Source organism: Neovison vison, chromosome 9 (assembly GCF_020171115.1).
Source record: "Neovison vison isolate M4711 chromosome 9, ASM_NN_V1, whole genome shotgun sequence".
Taxonomy (NCBI): Eukaryota; Metazoa; Chordata; class Mammalia; order Carnivora; family Mustelidae; genus Neogale; species Neogale vison.
Window position 1 is genome coordinate 60588998 of NC_058099.1, and position 18045 is coordinate 60607042.

The following is an 18045-nucleotide window of genomic DNA, read 5'->3' on the forward strand; positions in this document are numbered from 1 at the left end:
GCCAGAATAGTGGGAAAAAATTAAAAATAAAAGTTGTCCTATGAAGTAGTGGTGGTTGTTCTCTTGTAGTCTTTTTTTTTTTTTTTTCTTTCCTGGTTAGTTTTCTGGGGGAGGGGCCTGCCACATGGGTTTTCAGTCAATGATGTTCCCTGATTTAAGTCCTCTCGCCCCCCTCAATGGGGTGGGCTATGAGGAAACGGGTTTTTTCAGGCTTTTGTTCTCTGGAGGTTTTTATGTTTGTTAACTTTTTTTTTTTTCTTTTCTATCGCCTTGACTGCTTTTGATGGTTTTTGTAGGTTTAGAGGAAAGCAAACTGCACCCTGCCCTCCCTCTCAGAGAGAAGCCTCAGTCTGCTCTTCTGTGGGTGTTGCAGAGACCATATAAATTCCCCCTTGGCCGCTGGCAGAGCAGGTTCCGAATCATGGTCCCTGGGACACAGGATCTTCTGCTTGTACCCAAACCCATGGCAGCAGTGGCTGTCTGGGCAGCTCCAGACCTCCAAAGAGGTTCCAAGCAGTGATCGCACACTGAGATTTTCCCACTGGCTCGGGCTGGGAGTGCGTGGTCTTTCTGGGTCTAAGAGTGCCCGACTTGCACGCACCTCTCTCAGGGGAGGCTGTGGGTCATGCGTGCATCTTACGTTCTGAGAGTGGAGCGCAGCTCTGAAAGCACCAGGCTGGGCCTTTGTGCACCTCTCTCAGGGGATAGTTTGGGGTGCACGTCTCAGGCTCTGAAACAATGGTGCAGGTCTAAGAGCGTAGGGTGGGCCTTTGCACACCTCTCTCAGGGAGGATGAGGGGCACGCGTGTCTCAGGCTCTGTAGCAGGGCTCAGCGTTCTGCCATCTGGCATGGCTCCCTACCCCTCACAGGAGCCAGACCCCACACAATCTTGGGCATGCTGGCAGCTCAGGGATCAAGACCTGGTTTCTCCACTGCACTCTCTCTGGCTCAGCACCAGGGGAGGCTGTCCTGGTTCTAGGGACTTAAGCCCCTGTCCCTCCCCCCCCATGATCCTTTGCTCTTTTGGAGTGCTTTCTACCAGTCTCCAAGTTAATGATGGTACCCAGATGCAGGGAACTCTCATATTAGGGTATTACTTTCCAATCGGTCACCTCTGGTGGCTCCCTCCCCCTTTTGTTTATCTTCCAATATCAGTTCAACATTCCTACTCCACTTTACCTGCCCACTAGTGTCTTCTGCCCCTGTAGAGATCCAGACAAGTATAATTCTGATCTTAGGCTGATTTCATGGGTGATCGGAGTTCTTTGGTAGATAATCGGCTCACTTTAGGGTAAAGGTTGAAAAGGCACCTCCTTCCCTGCCATCTTGTCTCCCCCCTGGAAGAAATTTTAAGAGGAATTCTTTCAGTGGAGAAAAACAGACCAAAAGCAACAAAGAGTAGAAAGGACCAGAGAATACCATCAGAAATACAAACTCTAGAGGTAACATGATGACACTAAATTCATATCTTTTCGTAATCAGTTTGAATGTAAATGGACTAAATGTTCCAATGAGAAGACATAGGGTATCAGAATGGATTAAAAAAAAAAAAAAACCAAGATCCACCTAAATGCTGTATTCAAGGGGCTCATTTTAGACCTAAAGACACCTGCAGATTGAAAGTGAGTGCTTAAGAATCATCTATCATGCTAATGAACATCAAAAGAAAGATGGAGTGCCATACTTAATCAGACAAACTAGATTTTAAAACAAAGACTGTAACAAGAGATGAAGAAGAGTGTTGTATCAAAATTAAGGAGTCTATCCATCAAAAAGATCTAACAATTATAAATATTTATGCCCCTAACTTGGGAGCGCCCAAATACATGTTAATTAATAATAAATATAAATAAATTCATTGATAATAATACCATAATACTAGGGGTCTTTAATACCCCAATTACAACAATGGAAATATCATCTAAGCAGAAGATGAACAAAAAACAATGACTTTGAATGACACACTGAACCAGATGGACTTAACAGATATAGTCACAAATCAGCCCTCAACAAGTACAAAAAGACTGAGATCATACCTTGCATATTTTCAGACCACAACACTATGAAACTAGAAATCAACCACAAGAAAAAAATTTAGAAAAACCACAAACACATGGAATTTAAAGAGCATTCACTAAAAAATGAATGGGTTAACCAAGAAATAAAAAAAGAAATAGAAAAAATACATGAAAGCAAATGAAAATGAAAACAAGACAGTCCAAACCCTTTGGGATGCAACCAAAGACAGTCCTAAGAAGGAAGTATATTGCGATACAGGCCTAACTAAAGAAGCAAGGAGAGTCTCAAATACACAACCCAAACTTACACTAAGCTAGAAAAGAACAGCGAATAAACCTAAAGTCAGGAGAAAAGAGGGATGTAATAAATATTAGAGCATAAATAAAAAATATAGAAAACAAACAAATAAGAAATAGTGGAACAGATTAACAAAATTAAGAGTTGGTTCTTCAAGAGAATTAGTATAATTGATAAGCCCCTAAATAGGTTTATCAATAAGAAAAGAGAAAAGATCCAATTGAATAAAATCATGAAAGAAGAGAGATCACAACCAACACCACAGAAATAAAAACAATTATAAGAGAATACTATGAAAAATTTTATGCCAACAGGCTGCACAACCTGGAGTAATGAACAAATTCCTAGAAACTACAAACTACCAAAACTGAACCAGGAAGAAATAGAAAATTTGAACAGACCCATAACAGCAAAAAGATTGAATCTGTAATCAAAAATTTCCGAAAAAGCAAAAGTCTTGGGTCATATTGTTTCCTAAGGAAATTCTACCAGACATTTAAAGAAGAGATAATACCTATTCATCTCAAACTATTAAAAAAAAAAAAAAGAAAAGAAAAGAAAAGAAAAAATAAAAGTAATGGAAGGAAAACTTCCAAACTCATTCTATGGAGCTAGCATTACCTTGATTCCAAAACTAGATGAAGACCCCATGAAAAAGGAGAATTATGGGCTAATATCCCTGGTGAAAAGAAATGCAAAAATTCTCAATAAAATATTAGCAGGGGAACCTGGGTGGCTTGGTTGCATTAAAGCATTTGCCTTCAGCTCAGGCCATGATCCCAGGCCCAAGCCCCACATTGGGCTCTCTGCTCAATGGGGAGCCTGTTTCCCTTCCTCTCTCTCTGCCTGCCTATCTCCCTACTTGTGATCTCTGTCTGTCAAATAAATAAATAAAATCTTCCAAAAAAATATATTAGCAAACGGAATTCAACAGTACCTTAAAAGAATTATTCACCATAATCAAGTGTGATTTATTCCTGGAGTACAGGGGTAGTTCAATATTTGCAAATCAATATGATACATCATATTAATAAAATAAAGGGTAAAAACCATATGATGTCAATAGATGCAGAAAAGCATTTGATAAAATATAGTATCCTTTCTTGATAAAACCCTCCACAAAGTAGGGATAGCTGTAACATACCTCAACATTGTAAAGGCCATATATGAAAGACCCACAGCTAATATCATTCTAAATAGGAAAAACACACAGAGCCTTTCCCCTATGGTCAGGAACAAGACAAGGAAGTCCACTCTCACTTGTTATTTAAAATAGTATTGGGAGTCTTAGCCTCAGCATTCAGACAACAAAAAGAAATAAAAGACATCCAAATCACTAAAGATGAAGTCAAACTTTCACTATTTGTAGATGATTGATACCCTATATAGAAGGCCTGAAAGAGGGAGGAGTCAAGATGGCAGAGAAGTAGCAGGCTAAGACTACTTCAGCTAGGAGGAGATCAGCTAGATAGCTTATCTAAAGATTGCAAACACCTACAAATCCAATGGCAGATCGAAGAGAAGAAGAACAGCAATTCTAGAAACAGAAAATCAAACACTTTCTGAAAGGTGGGACTGGTGGAGAAGTGAATCCAAAGTGACGGGAAGATAGACCCCGGGGGGAGGGGCCGGCTCCCAGCAAGCAGTGGAGAAACGGAGCACAAAATCAGGACTTTTAAAAGTCTGTTCCGCTGAGGGACATCGCTCCAGAGGTTAAACTGGGGTGAAACCCACACGGGGTCAGCGTGGCCTCAGGTCCTGCAGGGTCACAGAAGGATTGGGGGTGTCTGAGTGTTGCAGAGCTTGCAGGTATTAGAACGGGGAAGCAGGATACAGAGACAGAGCCAAGGAGTGAGCTCCCAGCTCAGGGTTACCTTGAACCCATCGCAGGCTCGGTGAGCTCGGAGTGTGGCTGGAGGCCAGGGAGAAGGGAGTAATTGCACACTGTTCTCTGAGGGCACACTGAGGAGTGGGGCCCCAGGCTCTCAGCTCCTTTGGGCTGGAGACCAAAAGGCTGCCATTTTCATTCCCATCCTCCAAAACTCTACGGAAAGAGCTCAGGGAACAAAAGCTCCTGAAAGCAAACCCAAGCGGATTACTCAGCCCGGCCCCTGGTAAGGGCGGTGCAATTCTGCCTGGGGCAAAGACACTTGAGAATACCTACAACAGGACCCTCCCCCAGAAAATCAACAAGAAGTCCAGCCAGGACCAAGTTCACCTACCAAGGAGTGCAGTTTCAATACCAAGGAGAGCAACAGAATTCCAGAGGAGGAGAAAGCAAAGCACGGAACTCATGGCTTTCTCCCCATGATTCTTTACTCTTACAGTTAATTTAATTTTTTTTTCTTTTTCAATTTTTTTTCTCTTCTTCTGATAATTTTTTTTAACTTTTACCCTTTTCTTTTTTAACGTTTTTAAACTAGTTTATGTAATATATATATATTTTTTTCTTTTTTATACTTTTTCTTTATTCGTTTTCTTTTTTTAATTGTTTCTTTTCTTTTTTTTTTTCTTTCTGAACCTCTTTTTATCCCCTTTCTCCCCACCCCCCCCCACGATTTGGGATCTCTTCTGATTTGGTTAAAGCATATTTTCCTGGGGTTGTTGCCACCCTTTTAGTATTTTACTTGCTCCTTCATATACTCTTATCTGGACAAAATGACAAGGTAGAAAAACTCACCACAAAAAAAAAGAACAAGAGGCAGTACCGAAGGCTAGGGGCCTAATCAATAGACATTGGTAATATGTCAGATCTAGAGTTCAGAATGACAATTCTCAAGGTTCTAGCCGGGCTTGAAAAAGGCATGGAACATATTAGAGAAACCCTCTCCAGAGATATAAAAGCCCTTTCTGGAGAAATAAAAGAACTAAAATCTAACCAAGTTGAAATCAAAAAAGCTATTAATGAAGTTCAATCAAAAATGGAGCCTCTCACTGCTAGGATAAATGAGGAAGAAGAAAGAATTAGTGATATAGAAGACCAAATGACAGAGAATAAAGAAGCTGAGCAAAAGAGGGACAAACAGCTACTGGACCATGAGGGGAGAATTCAAGAGATAAGTGACACCATAAGACGAAACAACATTAGAATAATTGGGATTCCAGAAGAAGAAGAAAGAGAGAGGGGAGCAGAAGGTATATTGGAGAGAATTGTTGGGGAGAATTTCCCCAATATGGCAAAGAGAACGAGCATCAAAATTCAGGAGGTTCAGAGAGCGTTGGTGGTATAGTGGTGAGCATAGCTGCCTTCCAGGAGGTTCAGAGAACACCCCACAAAATCAATAAGAATAGGCCCACACCCCGTCACCTAATAGTAAAATTTACAAGTCTTAGTGACAAAGAGAAAATCCTGAAAGCAGCCCGGGAAAAGAAGTCTGTAACATACAATGGTAAAAATATTAGACTGGCAGCAGACTTATCCATAGAGACCTGGCAGGCCAGAAAGAGCTGGCATGATATATTCAGAGCACTAAGTATGAAAAACATGCAGCCAAGAATACTATATCCAGCTAGGCTATCATTGAAAATAGAAGGAGAGATGAAATGCTTCCAGGACAAACAAAAACTGAAGGAATTGGAAAACACCAAACCAGCTGTACAGGAAATATTGAAAGGGGTCCTGTAAGCAAAGAGAGAGCCTAAAAGTAGTAGATCAAAAAGGAACAGAGACAATATACAGTAACAGTCACCTTACAGACAATATAATGGCACTAAATTCATATCTCTCAATAGTTACCCTGAATGTTAATGGGCTAAATGCCCCAATCAAAAGACACAGGGTATCAGAATGGATAAAAAAACAAGATGTTACCTCCAAGAAACTCATTTTAAACCCAAAGACACCTCCAGATTTAAAGTGAGGGGGTGGAAAAGAAGTTACCATGCTAATGGACATCAGAAGAAAGCAGGAGTGGCAATTATTATATCAGATCAATTAGATTTTAAGCCAAAGACTATAATAATGGATGAGGAAGGACACTATATCATACTCAAAGGATCTGTCCAACAAGAAGATTTAACAATTTTAAATATCCATGCCCCCAACGTGGGAGCAGCCAACTATATAAACCAACTAATAACAAAATCAAAGAAACACATCAACAATAATACAATAATAGTAGGGGACTTTGAACTCCCCTCACTGAAATGGACAGATCATCCAAGCAAAAGATGCACAAGGAAATAAAGGCCTTAAATGACACACTGGACCAGATGGACATCACACATATATTCAAAACATTTCATCCCAAAGCAACAGAATACACATTCTTCTCTAGTGCACATGGAACATTCTCCAGAATAGATCACATCCTTGGTCCTAAATCAGGTCTCAACCAGTATCAAAATATTGGGATCATTCCCTCCATATTTTCAGATCACAATGCTCTGAAGTTAGAACTCAATCACAAGAGGAAATTTGGAAAGAACCCAAATACATGGAGACTAAACAGCATCCTTCTAAAGAATGAATGGGTCCACCAGGTAATTAAAGAAGAATTGAAAAAATTCATGCAAACAAATGATAATGAAAACACAACGGTTCAAAGTCTGTGGGACACAACAAAGGCAGTCCTGAGAGGAAACTATATAGCGGTGCAAGCCTTTCTCAAGAAACAAGAAAGGTCTCAGGTACACAACCTAACCCTACACCTAAAGGAGCTGGAGAAAGAACAAGAAAGAAAACCTAAGCCCAGCAGGAGAAGAGAAATCATAAAGATCAGAGCAGAAATCAATGAAATAGAAACCAAAAAAACAATAGAACAAATCAACAAAACTAAGAGCTGGTTCTTTGAAAGAATTAATAGGATTGATCAGACTTATCAAAAAGAAAAGGGAAAGGACCCAAATAAATAAAATCATGAATGAAAGAGGAGAGATCACAACTAACACCAAAGAAATACAGACAAGTATAAGAACATAGTATGAGCAACTCTACGCCAACAAATTTGACAATCTGGAAGAAATGGATGCATTCCTAGAGACATATTAACTACCACAACTGAACCAGGAAGAAATAGAAAGCCTGAACAGACCCAAAACCAGTAAGGAGATTGAAACAGTCATCAAAAAATCCCCAACAGGGGCGCCTGGGTGCCTCAGTGGGTTAAGCCTCTGCCTTCAGCTCAGGTCATGATCTCAGGGTCCTGGGATCAAGCCCCGCATGGGTCTCTCTGCTCAGCAGGGAGCCTGCTTCCCGCCTCCGCCCGCCTCTCTGCCTACTTGTGATCTCTCTCTCTCTCTCTGTGAAATAAATAAATAATATATTTTTTAAAAAATCTCCAAACAAACAAAAGTCCAGGGCCAGACAGCTTCCTGGGGGTATTCTACCAAACATTTAAAGAAGAACTAATTCCTATTCTCCTGAAACTGTTCCAAAAAATAGAAATGGAAGGAAAACTACGAAACTCATTTTATGAGGCCAGCACTACCTTGATCCCAAAACCAGACAAGGATCCCAACAAAAAAGGGAAGTATAGACCAATATCCTTGATGAACACAGATGCGAAAATTCTCACCAAAATACTAGCCAATAGGATTCAACAGTACATTAAAAGGATTATTCACTACGACCAAGTGGGATTTATTCCAGCACTGCAAGGTTGATTCAATAACCGCAAATCAATCAATGTGATACAATACATCAATAAAAGAAAGAACAAGAACCATATGATACTCTCAATAGATGCTGAAAAAGCATTTGACAAAGTACAGCATCCCTTCCTGATCAAAACTCTTCAGAGTGTAGGAATAGAGGGCACATACCTCAATATTATCAAAGCCATCTATGAAAAACCCACCGCAAATATCATTCTCAATGGAGAAAAACTGAAAGCTTTTCCGCTAAGATCAGGAACACAGCAGGGATGTCCATTATCACCACTGCTATTCACCATAGTACTAGAAGTCCTAGCCTCAGCAATCAGACAACAAAAGGAAATTAAAGGCATCCAAATTGGCAAAGAAGAAGTCAAACTATCACTCTTCACAGATGATATGATACTACATGTGGAAAACCCAAAAGACTCCACTCCAAAACTGCTAGAACTTGTACAGGAACTCAGTAAAGTGTCAGGATATAAAATCAATGCACAGAAATCAGTTGCATTTCTCTACACCAACAACAAGACAGAAGAAAGAGAAATTAAGGAGTCAGTCCCATTTTCAATTGCACCCAAAACCATAAGATACCTAGGAATAAACCTAGACAAAGAGGATAAGAATCTTTACTCAGAAAACTATAAAGTACTCATGAAAGAAATTGAGGAAGATACAAAGAAATGGAAAAATGTTCCATGCTCCTGGATTGGGAGAATAAATATTGTGAAAATGTCTATGCTACCTAAAGCAATCTACACATTTAATGCAATTCCTATCAAAGTACCATCCATCTTTTTCAAAGAAATGAAACAAATAATCCTAAAATTTATATGGAACCAGAAAAGACCTCAAATAGCCAAAGGAATATTGAAAAAGCCAAAGTTGGTGGCATCACAATTCCAGACTTCAAGCTCTATTACAAAGCTGTCATCATCAAGACAGCATGGTACTGACACAAAAACAGACACATAGATCAATGGAACAGAATAGAGAGCCCAGAAATAGACCCTCAACTCTATGGTCAACTAATCTTCGACAAAGCAGGAAAGAATGTCCAATGGACAAAAGACAGCCTCTTCAATAAATGGTGTTGGGAAAATTGGACAGCCACATGCAGAAAAATGAAATTGGATCATTTCCTTACATCACACATGAAAATAGACTCAAAAATGGATGAAGGACCTCAATGTGAGAAAGGAATCCATCAGAATCCTTGAGGAGAACACAGGCAGCAACCTCTTCGACCTCAGCCTCAGCAACGTCTTCCTAGGAACATTGCCAAAGGCAAGGGAAGCAAGGGCAAAAATGAACTATTGGGATTTCATCACGATCTGAAGCTTTTGCACAACAAATGAAACAGTTAACAAAACCATAAGATAGCTGACAAAATGGGAAAGATATTTGCAAACGACATATCAGATAAAGGTCTAGTGTCCAAAATCTATAAAGAACTTAGCAAACTCAACACCCAAAGAACAAATAATCCAATCAAGAAATGGGCAGAGGACATGAACAGACGTTTCTGCAAAGAAGACATCCAGATGGCCAACAGACACATGAAAAAGCACTCCATATCACTGGGCATCAGGAAAATTCAAATCAAAACCACAATGAGATATCACCTCACACCAGTCAGAATGGCTAAAATCAACAAGTCAGGAAATGACAGATGCTGGCGAGGTTGCAGAGAAAGGGGAACCCTTTTACACTATTGGTGGGAATGCAAGCTGGTGCAACCACTCTGGAAAACGGCATGGAAGTTCCTCAAAATGTTGAAAATAGAACTATCCTATGACCCAGCATTTGCACTACTGGGTATTTACCCTAAAGATACAAACATAGTGATCCAAAGGGGAATGTGCACCCGAATATTTATAGCAGCAATGTCCACAATAGCCAAACTGTGGAAAGAACCTAGATGTCCATCAACAGATGACATGGATAAAGAAGATGTGGTATATATATACACAATGGAATACTATGCAGCCATCAAAAGAAATGAAATCTTGCCATTTGCGATGACGTGGATTGAACTAGAGGGTATCATGCTTATCGAAGTAAGTCAAGCAGAGAAAGACAACTATCATATGATCTCTATCATATGAGGAAGTGGTGATGCAACATGGGGGGTTAAGGGCGTACGAGAAGAATAAATGAAACAAGATAGGATTGGGAGGGAGACAAACCATAAGTGACTCTTAAGCTCGCAAAACAAACTGAGGGTTGCTGGGGGAGGGGGGTTCGGAGAAGGGGGGTGGGGTTATGGACATTGGGGAGGGTATGGTGCTATGGTGAGTGCTGTGAAGTGTGCAAACCTGGTGATTCACAGACATGTACTCCTGGGGATAAAAATATATTATACGTTTATAAAAAATAAAAAAATTATTAAAAAAAAAGAAAACCTGAAAGACACCACTGAAAAATTCCTATAACTTCTACATGAATTCAGCAAAGTTTCAGGATATAAAATCAGTGTACAGAAGTCTGTTACATTTCTATACACCAATAATGAAGGACCAGAAAAAGAAATCTAGGAATTGATCTCATTTGCAATTGTACCGAAAACAATAAAATACCTAGGAATAAACTTAATAAACAGGTAAAGAATTTGTACTCTGAAAACTATGTATATTAAAGAAATTGAAGAGGACACAATGAAATGGAAAAGCATCCCATGTTCATGTATTAGAAGAACAAAAATTGTTAAAATGTCTATACTACTCAAAGCAACCTACATATTTAGTGCAATCCTTATCTAAATACCAGTGGCATTTTTCACAGAGCTAGAACAAACAATCCTAAAATTTGTATGAAACCACAAAAGACCCCAAATAGCCAAATCAACTCTGAAAAAGAAAAATGAATTTGGAGGCATCATGATTCCAGATTTCAAGCTATATTACAAAACTGTAGTTATCAAGAGAGTATGGTACTGGCACAAAAACAGACACATAGATCAATGGAACAGAATAGACCACCTAGAAATAGATTCACAACTATATGGTCAAATAATCTTCAACAAAGCAGGAAGAATATCCAATGGGAAAAATTCTCTTCAACAACATACAGAAGAATGAAACTGGATCACTTCTTTGTACCTTACACAGAAATAAATCCAAAATGAATGAAAGACCTAAATTTGAGACAGGAATTCATCAAAATTCTAGAGGGAAACACAGGCAGAAACCTCTTTGACCTCAGCCATAGCAACTTCTTTCTAAACATGTTGCCAGAGGCAAGGGAAACAAAAGCAAAAAATGAACTATTGGGATCTCATTAAGACAAAAAGCTGCTGTACAGAGATGGAAACAATCAGCAAAATAAAAGGCAGGCTATGGATTGAGAGAAGATATTTGCAAATGACATATCTGATATAGGGTTAGTATCTAAAATCTATAAAGAACCTATCAAACTCAACACCCCCCACCAAAAAAAAAAAAAAAACAAAGCAAAACAGAAACTGAAACAAAAACAATAAGAAAACAAATAATCCAGTTGAGAAATAGGCAGAAGACTTGATAGACACTTTTCCAAAGAAAACATCCAGTTGGCTAACAGACACATGAAAAAATGCTTAACATCACTCATCATCAGGCAAATACAAAGCAAAACCAAAAATGCGATACCACCTCACACCTGTTAAAATGGCTAAAATTAACAACACAGGAAATAGCAGATGTTGGCAAGGATGCTGAGAAAGGGGAACTCCCTTATATTGTTGGTGGGAATGCAAACTAGAACAGCCATTCTGGAGAACAGTGTGGAGGTTCCTTTAAAAGTTAAAATTAGAACTACCCTACATTCCAGCAATCACACCACTAGGTATTCACCCTCAGGATACAAAAATACAGATCCAAAGGTGTACATGCACCCCGATGTTTATAGCAGCTTTATCAGCAATAACCAAACTCTGGAGAGAGAGCCCAAATCTCCACCAAATACACACACACACACACACACACACACACCCAGCCATCAAAAAAATGAAATCTTGCCATTTGCAATGACGTGGATGGAGTTAGAGTGGATTTTGCTAAGTTAAATAAGTCAATCAGAGAAAGACAAATACCATATGATCTCATTCATTCATGGAATTTAAGAAATAAAACAGACTAACATATTGGAAGGTGAAAAAGAAAAAAAGGAGAGAGGGAAATAAAGCACAAGAGACTCTTAAGGCTACAAAACAAATTGATGGTTGATGGAGGAAGGTGGTTAGGAGGTGAGCTAAATGGGTGATGGGTATTAAGGAGAGCCCTTGTGATGAGCACCAGGTGTTGTATGTAAATGGTGAATAACTGAATTCTACTCCAGAAACCAATATTGCACTGTATGTTAACTAACTAAAATTTAATTTAAAATTTAAATTAAAAAAAAAAAAAGACTTACGGGTTCTACCATTGGTCCTTGTGTGTAACTTTGAACAAAACTTTCCCCATCCATAAAACAAAATAAAACAGCAATATATCAGGCCAAACTGTTTCAAGGATTCTATGATGTTTATGGTATAAACTATAAGGTACTTAATGAATATAAAGTCCTGGAAGATGCTAAACAATAAAATAGTCTGGAAAGCTGTGAAATTGTGTTTGTTTTTAGCAAACTAAAACCTGTGAACAATACTGTGTGATTCAAACTTTGTGAAAGGGGCTAAACATGTGCTTATACAAAGAAGCACATGGATTTTCTGTGTATAATAACAGAAAGTTGTCAAATATAAATATATAATATATATACATATATATATGTAAATATATAATATATATATGTATATATGTATACGTATATATATATTTTTTTTTCTCACTGGAGGTGTGCTTCTTTTTCAAGGCCTCTTTGGCATGGAGGAAACTTGAGTTATTTTTTTGTAACTCTTTTCCACAAAGAAGGGGTGTTACTTTGTGACCCAACACTACCTCTCCCCCAGACATATTCCTCAAGACTGAAATGACAGTTCTAGAAATTACATCTCAGGTCTTCATATCCCTGCAACCTTGTGCTGTGCCTTTTGAATTTGGGAGATGGGCCCATGGTCAGAAGTGCAATGGGTATACTCAGAGTCATAGAGTAAGCAAGGATCAGAGTTACTCGAAAACAGAGGCAAAAAGCTTTTAGTCCAAAAAGAAGTACAGATATATTATGAAATAGAAAGCAACTATACAAAGCTAAAATGTGAGATTCCCAAAAGAAAAAGGAGCCCTTTTAGAGCCACTTAAGCTTGTGCTTTATGATTTCCCGGGAACTCTACTGCAGGAAGCATCTGAGAGTAGACCCTTGGGAGACCAGAGGAAAAGTGACAGTCAGCATTGCCACACCTTCTCATCTATTCACCTCTACTTTGGACTTCTGTGCCCCTTCCTGTCTTAGTTATCTCTTATGGAAAATGTGGTGCAAAGAAGGCAAGAAGAATGCATATTTCAAGGACTGGGGAAGGGGTGAGAACCTCCAGTTGCGGGGGTCCAGCTCTTAGGTCAGTGGGCTATCAAGTCCTCTCAATGACCTCCTCCAAAGGAAGCTGATTTTCTTTACTTGATCTTCTGATTCAAATGGTAATCTCTTCCAGAAACACACTCACAAACATACCCAAAATAATCTTTAATCAGCTATCTGGGCATCCTTTAGCTCAGCCAATTTGACACATAAATTTACTACCACACACTATAAGAGATGCTCAAAAATATCTTTTAAAATGATTTTATTAGGGTGCCTATGTGGCTCAGTGGGTTAAGCCTCTGCCTTCCGCTCAGGTCATGATCTCAGGGTCCCGGGATGGAGCCCCGCATCAGGTTCTCTGCTCAGCAGGGACCCTGCTTCCTCCTCTCTTTCTGTCTGCTTCTCTGCCTACTTGTGATCTCTCTCTGTCAAATAAATAGATAAAATCTTTAAAAAAAAAGATTTTACTTTAACATCTTTGAAAAGATGCTTCCTATGTGTACAGAGAAAATGGAGAATGAGGTAAGAACATGGTGAATGCCCAGGTTTGTTTGTTTGTTTGTTTGTTTTTTTCTATCATAAAATTTGTGGTAGATTGCCATCCTTTTTGCCTGCCTGGGACTTCATCCAAATTTTCCTTATGAAACTACCCCTTCTTTTCTCATTTCATGTGATTTGATTAGAATTGGTCATGCCCTAGCTCAGGGTGGGCCCTTGGTCTGAGCCCATGAGCATATGCATCCTGTTAGTCACAATTATTGATTAAGGAATGGGCTGGTGAATCAATTTTGAACACACACTAGATCAAGATTCTGTGGAACTGCAGGGAAAGAGAAATTCCCTTTTTAATGAGAGGATTCAGAAGATAAAAGCCATGAGTGGAGTTATTAGCAGCCATTCTGTCAACACAAGGAGCAAGTCTGTGTCAGTTTGAAACCATTGTAGAAGCATAATGGAAAGAATGAGATCAAGTCAGAATATATGCTCTGAACCCTCTGTATTTACCCATGATGAATGCATTGGGTCATTTTGATCTGTGAACCAATTGATCTGTAATTTAGCCAAGATTTTGAGGGTTTTTTGTTCTGTGTTATTTTGGTTTTGTCTCTTATAACGAAAAGAGTTATGACTAAAGTAACATTTATAATTTTTTTTCATGTGGTTTGTTAGGAGATCTGTCTTCCTAAGAGGCTGAAGACTAGGGAAATCACATTTTTCTTTTTCTTTTTATATTTTTATTCATTTAACAAATATTTATTGAGTACTTACTAAAATGCCAAATTTCCTGAAATACATCTATGAACAAAATAAACAAATAAAGATGCTTATATTTGGGGCTTTACTAAAAAAATAATAAATGTAAGATAAAAGAAAAATATATGCCAACTTGCCAATAGGCAGATAATAGCCCACGATAAATACTAATATTCAATCAAGAATCCAGTAGAGGCAAGAACTATCTAAAGAAATAATGATAAATTTAGAGAAATAAAGGGAAGATGCAATATTCAATCTAAAAACTCAGGGTGTAAAAATAAAATGCAGATTTTTACACTCTTTTTTTCTATTTGAATGTACATTTTCATTCTTTTTTCACCACAAGATCTTTTTTATTAACATATTGAACTTGAAAACTGTCAGATGATTTTTAAATCCCTGTGTCTAGCAAAACAGTTGCCTTATAGTAGGAGCTCATTAAATATTAGTTGAGTAAATGCATGAAAAAAATAAAGTACAATAGAATGCCTATATTCAAGGAACTTTTAGTTTAGAACTGATTCACTATCTCAACTGCAGTTTGGTTGTTGGCATTCATTTCCAGGGATGTTTTATCCTAGGGAGAATTTGTTTCCAAAAGAGATGTAATTGATTCTCTTCTTTACACTCCTCACCACTTTGCAACTTCTTTCTACCATATACAATCCTTATTAAATTTTAAAAGTCTCAGTATTTCCTAGTTTGAAAGCATACCTTGATGCTTTCAAATATAATTCCTATATAAGGATTATTAGAAAAATTATAGAACGTATCCCTACCTTCGTCCCTCCGCCACTTTTTTTTGAAACAATTACCTTTCTTCTCTAGGTTGTAATCTTGATTTCTCAAAAGTCTGCTGAAGTTTCATTTGATCTGCAGTTTTGTATGCCCTCCTCCCCACACATTTTCTACCCCACTGTCAAATAAGGCCTATGCAGCTTGACTCGTAAACAACTGAAGTTTATTCACCAGAGATTATGACCAATAAACACCACTAACTTTAAACTGTGTCTCTCCTCTTGTCCAATACACCTCAAAGTTTGTTGAGTTGAGGAGTATTTATTTATTCATGTTCCCTCGGTGCCTCTAAATTCAGACACATTTAATTGTTTATAGGGATATTATAGTGAGAACAAGTTTTGGGTAGAATGGATTGAATATGAAATATTTAGGTTTCAAGGAAATGCTTCAAAGACTAACCTAACCAAGAACTCAGTACCTTGGTTATTAAAAATTGAAATTTCAAACACAGGATTAGTGTTATTATTTAAACAAGCAAATAGATAAATGAGGAGACCCATTATAAGAATTACTTGAATTTTATAATAAAATGATATCTGCTTCTTGTCTATATCCTTAGTTAAATTGTACAGAGACTGCAGAGTAGATACTCAACAGGTACACTTTTAAACAGCCTTGATTACCGTATCGATCACTATAACTATTTAGGCTTAGTCCTGAAAGCTATGCATTCCTTTGTTTATTAGTTTTAATCGTATCGATCACTATAACAATTTAGGCTTAGTCCTGAAAGCTATGCATTCCTTTGTTTATTAGTTCTAATCAGCATTCATTCTGAGTGCTATTATACTGCCTTGTAAACAATATTGTTTTGCAACCTTAAAGTCAGTAATTCCGTAGAAATTAAATTGGGTTTACAGTAAATCCATGATTACCATATAATCTGTGGAGTCTAAATAATGATGTACTTAGCTGTAGAATTGCATGTAAAACACAGAGCGATGATTACATGGCTATTTGGGGCCTAGGAAAGAAAGCGACGCCAAATGTTTTGATGGTTGAAAAGCTGAGAAATCTTTTTGTTTTTAATGTCTCAATTTAAATATGATCTTTAAACATCTTGATATTACTCTAGACACCTTAAAAATGGTCTTAAAATCTACTACTAAATCTTATACCTTACATCATCTGTTGGGAGTTGTTTAATAAATTAAGTCTTGTTACAAATAGGAAATCCATCTGATTTAAAGTGAAAATAGAAAAAAACTAAGCAGACTTGCCTTTAGCAAATAATCTATCTCTCTTTTAAGAGGGTCTTTCATGAGAGTGTTCACTTTAAGCTTTAAGCCATGTTTCTGGACAAAAGAACAATTAGTCAAATGAGCATTTCACCCAAGGGCTCTTGCCTTCCATTTTGTCTAAAGGTCTCGGTGATGACTAGAGCTGTTCCTAATTAAGTTATATCAATGTATGTTGTTCTACTAATACAACCCAAGATCAAAGCCATGGTAATTATTGAAATTTACAGTCAGAGTGACCCACAGAGGTGATATGATTGGTCAAAGCTACATCATTGCTTCAAGGCAGAGTTGAACCTAAAACTGGCATGTCTTAACTCCTAATTCAGTCTTACTAACTACATCAACCCCTGCAGAGAATATACCATGAATTAGATGCAGACCCCATTCACAAATTTAGTAGCAGGGGGCAAGAAGAGGAGCCAAGATATCACAATAACTCAAGAACAATGAAGCTATCACAGAAGTGGTATTGTGTAATGATGAGACACATCTACTGGGATTTCAGCAGCCCAGAACTAAAGCCAACTAAAACTTAGTTGTGATCTCCAGGAAGATACTAATTCTAAGCCCCATTTTTGCCCCTGTAAAACTAACAAGTAAAGTTGTTGTGGGGATGAAGTATGAGTAATCTATAAATTAAATTCTTAGCACAGGGCTTCCTGGGTGGCTCAGCTGGTTAGGTGTCCAACTCTTGATTTCAGCTCGGGTCATGATCTCAGAGATGTGAGATCAAACCCCATGTCAGGCTGTGTGCTCAGTGATGAATTTGCTTGAGATTTTCTCTCTCCCCCTCCTCCATCTGCCCCTCCCCTCTGTGCTCTCTCCCTGTCTCTAAAAATAATAGATAAATAAATCTTTGAAAAAAATTCTCAGTACAGTGGCTGGTACATGGGAAGAAATCCATGAATGTTAATTATTATTGAATAGAAGAGATTATTGGGGTGTCACAAGTGGAAGAGACCTCCAAGTTAGTACAACTGGGAAAGACTATGAAGAGACAGCATTTGTGAAGAGTGAAGGACAACCATGACCCTCAGAAAGGAAAGAGAGGGAGAGGGTTTCATTTTTTTAGCAGGATTGGAGTATGTAAAAATGGGAAAACTATGAGGAAGAAAAATGAAGCTCAAAGACAGGGCATGCTGAAACTTCATTTGAGGTGAATTTAGAATTAAGAAATAATAATAATTGTGCATATTAACCATGGGCTCACAGGATCAGGATGACAAAGATGTGAAAGACCACAGTGAGTTAAAGTCTTCTCGTAGGGAGTCTTGAGTCCCAGGATGGGGGTGTCAAATGTTGGGGGAGCACTGAGAACTTAGGACAGCAGAGGTATAGCATAATTGGATCTGGACTTCTGAAAAATGGTTATGGAAATGGTGGAAAGGATGCCTTGCA